Below are 6,064 nucleotides of genomic sequence, written 5' to 3' on the forward strand. Positions count from 1 at the left end.
CCTTTCTGGAAAACAATATGGATAGTCCTTCAAAAACTAGAAATTAAGCTTCCATATGACCCTGAAATACACTTCTGGGAATATATCCCAAGGATGCAAAAAAGCACAGTAGAAATGACATCTGTATTTATATATTCATTGCAGCCCTGTTCACAATAGCCAAAATATGGAAACAACCCAAGTACCCTAAAACAGATGACTGGTTAAAAAAACTTTGGTACATCTACACAATGAAATACTATGCAGATGTTAGGAGAGATAAAGTCATGAAATTTGCTTATAAATGGATAAACATGGAGAGCATCATGCTAAGTGAAATGAGTCAGAAAGAGAGGGACAGACATAGAGGACTGCACTCATTTGTGGAGTGTAGGGTAGCATCACATGAGGCTGACACCCAAGGACAGTAGATACAAGGGCTAGGGGGATTGCCCCATAGCTGGAAGACTGCTTCATGAGTGGAGGGGAGAAGGCAGATGGAATAGAGAAGGGATCACTAAGAAAATGATGGCTGGAGGAACCAGTTGGGATAGGAGATGCATACCGAAAGTAGATAATGGACGAAACATGATGGCCTCTCAGTGTCTGTGTTGCAAGTTATAATGCCCCAAAGTAGAGAAAGAGTATGCGGAATATTGTCTGCCACAGAGGCATGGAGAGGGTGGGAAAGGGGGGTATACCCGGGATATTGGTGATGGGGAAGTACACTGGTGGAGGGATGGGTGTTTGATCATTATGAGATTGTAACCCAAACATGAAAGCTTGTAACTATCTCATGGTGATTCAATAAAATTAAAAAAAAAATTTTTTTGAAAAAGAGTAATTCCTGAGTGCAGAGCCAGGAGTAACCCCTGTGCATCACTGGGTGTGACTCCAAAAGCAAAAAAGAAGAAAAAGAAAAAATAGGAGAAAATGACTCAATCAATTTTGAGTTTGTTAGAACCAGGGATGGAAAAGTAAAAGATAAGAACCATGAAGGTGGATCCAGAGAGATACTACAGCAGGTAAGTTACATGTAGCTGACCCAGGTTCCAACCCTGGCACCCTATGCAGTATTCCAAGCTAAGTGCAAAGGCAAGACTTTTTTTTGGGGGGTGGTATGGGGTTCGGCCACACCCTATAGTGTTTTGGGTTTAAGGCCTAAGCACAGCAGAGTGTAACCCCCAAACCCTAAACACTATGTTCAGTAATTATGAGTACCCAAATGACTTGGATCTATTCTTAATATTCATCAGGATGAAAGAGGGGCTGAATTATATAGACTTAAGTGAGGGATCTTGCTCCAAAGGTATAGGCAAGTGAACCAGTATAGATAGTACCAGAAAATTATGAAAATATAGGAGAGGGGCTGGAGCACAGCATAGTGGGTAAGGCCCTTCCACCACCACTGCCCCTCCGAAAGAATTAAAAGTCTAACGCAGAACTGGAGAGATACTCACAGGTCTGTGGTGCATCTTTGCATGCTGGAGGTCTGTGTTCCATACTCAGCACTGCATTGTCCCCTGAGCACTGCTGGCAGTGAACCTGTTTGGTAATAATACATGAACATTGTCAGATATGGCCACCAAACAAAACAAAACAGCCCAGAAGCAATAAAAAAATGATGAGTTTCTTTTTTGGCGGGGTAGTGTTGGGGCCAAATCTGGCAATACTTAGGGGCTACTCCTGGCTCTGCACTTGGGAATTACTTCTGATGGTGCTCAGGAGACTATATGGGATTCTGGGGATGGAACTCGGGTTGGCCATAGGCAAGGCAAAAGTCCCACCCTCTGAATTACTGCTCTGACTCCAAGAAACGATGAATTTCATAAAACTAATTTTTATGGTTAAAAAATATTTTATATAGAGGACTCAGAAAGGCAGTAGGACACTTGCCTTGCATGAAGCTTACTGAGGTTCAATGCTTGGCATCCCATATAGTCCCCTCAGCTCTGCTAGGAGTGATCCCTGAGTGCAGAGCCAGTCGTAAGCCCTGAGCATTGCTAGGTGTGGCCAAAACCCAAAAACTTTTACACACACAAAAAAAATCACAGTAAAACCACTTAGGTTGAGAAAATAGTGCAAGAAATATGTCAGAGGGACTGGAGAGATAGTACAGCAGGTATGGCATTTGCCTTGCATGTGGCTGACCCCGGATCAATCCCTGGCAACCCATATCATCCCCCAAGCACTGCCAGGACTAATTCCTGACTGAAGAGTCAGGAGTAATCACTGACCATCACCAAGTGTGGCCCAAAGCAAAAAAGAAAAAAGTAAAAATAAAGATAAGTTTCCCTAATATATAAGTACATTTTTAAATTGAATTAAACGAGAACTTTTTCAAATTCAACAAAATATAAGCCAATAGGCCTGGTAAGCTGCCAACCCCTTTCAAATTCCCAGCACAATTATGTCCCCCTGAGCATCAGGGATCACTCTTGAGTATACAGTCAGGGATAGACCTTGAGCATAGCTGGATGCGGCCCCAAAACAATATATATAGGAGCCAGAGATAAAGACACACATACAGAGTCCCAAAATGCTCTCACTCTTAATAAGATAATTATTAAATTAAAATTATGCTGACATCATTTCTCACTCATGATAGTGAAAGTTTGTAGACAGGCACTTTTACATATTGTTGGTAGAATACAGAATGAAACAATCTCTAATTTATAGTGTATCAAGATGTATCCTTTGATTTAGCAATTTCTTATTACTCAACTCCTGAAGACAGAGCTAGGAATGTTTCCTGAGCACTGTCAGGTACGGCTCCAAACTCCTGAAATGTTTGTGTGTGGTGTGAAATAGGGGTCTGGTTTGGTTTGATTTTTTTTTTTGCATAAGGCTAACCAGTTTATTGTTACAGTGCCATTTATTAAATAATCTTTCTTTGCTTCATTTAAAGCACCTCACTCACCCCTCTGTCATAAACTAACTGTTGATTCTCTGAGGGTCTTCCTCTGGACTCTCAATTCCATTCCATTGGTCTGATAATGTGTTTTCATTCTAGCACCACTCAGTTTTGATTGGTAGAGCTTTATATATAGTTTAAAGTCAGGGAATGTGCTGAATTCCCTTTTCTGTTTTCTCAGAATTGCTCCTTATACCAGTGAGAGTGATCCATGTCAAAAAGCCCAGGAACAACCAGTGATAGTGAGGATGTGGTTAAAAAAGAAATTTGTATTCAACATTGGTAGTACTGTTATCTGGTTCAGCCTCTCTAGAAAACTATACGGAGATTTTCAAACTAAACATAGACTTTTCCTATGATCTTCCTTGGCATCTAGCCCAGTATATGTACACTTATGATCATTTGTAGCACAGTAGCACTGTTGACCCGTTGTTCATCGATTTGCTCAAGTGGGCACCAGTAATGTCTCCATTGTGAGACTTGTTGTTACTGTTTTTGGCATAATGAATATGCCACAGGTAGCTTGCCAGGCTCTGCCATGCAGGTGGAATACTCTCTGTAGCTTGCTGGGTTCTCCAAGAGGGACGAAGGAATTGAACCCGGGTCAGCCATGTGCAAGGCAAATGCCCTACCCGCTGTGCTATAGTGCTATTTACTATCGTAAAGATCTGGAAACAACCCAAGTGTCTAACAACTGATAAGTGGATAAACAAATTGAACATATACACAATGAAATACTACCAAGCTATAAAAAAGTGAAATCTTGCATTTCACTGCAGTATGGATGGAACTGGTGGGCATCGAATAAGTGATTAAGAAGAAAGACAAACACTGGATAATTTCACATATACATGAGGTAAAGAGAAAAAGAACAGACACTGCCCAGTGGAAACAAATTCTGAGATACTGACAAGAGAACATAAAACCGAAACTGTCATGGCTGCTTTGGGTGATGGTGTTGGTGGTTTTAATGGGAGAAGGGACAGAGAGACATTGGGGATCTGGTAGTGGGTATGATGCAATAGCATTGTAAGGATGAAATAATAACATTATTATAAACCACGATGCCTCACTTTTTTTAAACTGGGAGAGAATAATAATGAAGAAACACTGGGAGCGGTCCAGGCAGCGGCTGACTCTGTGGTTTAAAAAGCTTGCAAGCTTATAGCTCTGACAGTGAATTCTATCCTGGGTGCTGCCCGCATACTCCCCAAAAGATTTTACCAGAAGTTAGAGATACTAGACAATACTTGATCAGGTAATAAAGGTTGTTTTGTTTTGTTTATTTTCTGGCTTGGTGCTCAGGGAAATCATGTGGTACCTGGGATTGAGCCTAAGCCTCCTGCATGAATAAACATGCACTCAAGCCCTCCCAACCCCCAGTGATAAAGATTAGCACCAATTTATAATGGATAGACAGACAGTCTATATACAACATCCAGAGAAAACACAACACTCAACATGGTTATTACTAGGTAGGATGCACAACTTGAATCTTATATGGAGCTGTGATAGTGTGTCTCTGTGTTGGTCCACGGTTCCCAGGTTCTTCAATATTTTCAAGTATAAAAATATTGAGTAATAAAAATGCTCAGAGTTGGGAAGTAGAAAAATTTATTGTAAAGTAGAAGAAAAAGAAAAACAAACTCCCTGTGTGGGAAGGAACTTTGTATAGGACTAAGTTAACTATGGCTACTTTTGTGGGATTTCTAAGGAAAACTGGGTCTTTGTGTTACAGCAAAGATAAGGGTTTGTGTGTGTTGGGTTGGAGGAAGAGCTCTTAAGTGAAAACTAAATTCCCAGAACTGTTTTATTGTTTGGCGAGAATGTTACAGAGGGGCTGGAGCAAAAGCACAGCGGGTAGGGCATTTGCCTTGCATGTGGCCAACGTGGGTTCTATTCCCAGCATCCCATATGGTCCCCTGAGCACCGGCAGGAGTGATTCCTGAGTGCAGAGCCAGGAGTAACCCGTGAGCATCGCCAGGTGTGACCCCCCACACACACCAAAAAAAAAAAAAAAAAAAAAAGAACCTTAGAGAATGCAGAGATCCTACAGAGTGAGTGGTCTTGCCATCTGCCTTATGTATTTCCCATTATCTATTCTCCTATCAGAGCCTAAACTCTTGGGGAAGAATTTTATGAAGTTGGACAATTGTTTATCCATTTACCTATTGATAAATGGACAACCCATTTTTCAGAGAGAGCCCAGGAATTTGCAGAAATATTAAAAATGTAGGATAGGGGCAGTTGGAAATGGGACTACTCACAGCAGTTGTAAAGGGGAGAAACTGAGGATTCTTTTTTCAAATCTATTCACAAGAAAATATTCGATTGAGACCTCTCAGGGTATTTGAGGAACTTTCGTTGGTTTCGTTTATATGGACAGCGCTCGGTGGACCTTATGGAATGCCAGGGATCAAACCCAAGTCAGCCATGTGCAAGAAAAGTGCCTTCTCCACTGTACTGTCAGTTGGAAACCATTTGAGGAAGTTTTATGGAGTGGATAGCTTTGACAAGGTCTCAATATTTCGAGACTGTTATCAAATACTCCAAATAAGGTTTTAACTATAACATTGTGTTTACAACTTATCACATTGTTGCAAAAAAATAATTAATTTAAACTGAAAGAGATCCGCAGTTTTCCTTGAGTCTTAGGAAAGAATACAAGGAAGGGAGTAGGTCTTGAATGGGAGGTGACAGGAAGAGAAAAATCTCTGGCAGTGATTTTGATAGAACCCGAGTGTTTTTTCTTATGCTGCCAGGGATCCATCCAAGGTCTCTATACATGCAAGACAAACGCTCACTCAGGAGCTACACTCCCAGGCCCACTGAGTGTTTTTAATAGAAACAGCTAGTAATAGGCAACCCAAGTAGGTGATAATAAATGTTGAAACCTCTTTGGGAAAGGATTCCTTATCTCCTAGAAAATCTTAAAAGTATATTCTGAGATCAGCTTCTTTATCATTTTAGGGTGCCAAAAAGGAACTCTAGGGCTGAAGTGATAGCACAGCGGGTAGGGCGTTTGCCTTGCACGCGGCCGACCCGGGTTCGAGTCCCAGCATCCCATATGGTCCCCTGAGCACCGCCAGGGGTAATTCCTGAGTGCATGAGCCAGGAATGACCCCTGTGCATTGCCGGGTGTGACCCAAAAAGCAAAAAAAAAAAAAAAAA

Source organism: Sorex araneus, chromosome 1 (genome assembly GCF_027595985.1).
Source record: "Sorex araneus isolate mSorAra2 chromosome 1, mSorAra2.pri, whole genome shotgun sequence".
Classification (NCBI taxonomy): Eukaryota; Metazoa; Chordata; class Mammalia; order Eulipotyphla; family Soricidae; genus Sorex; species Sorex araneus.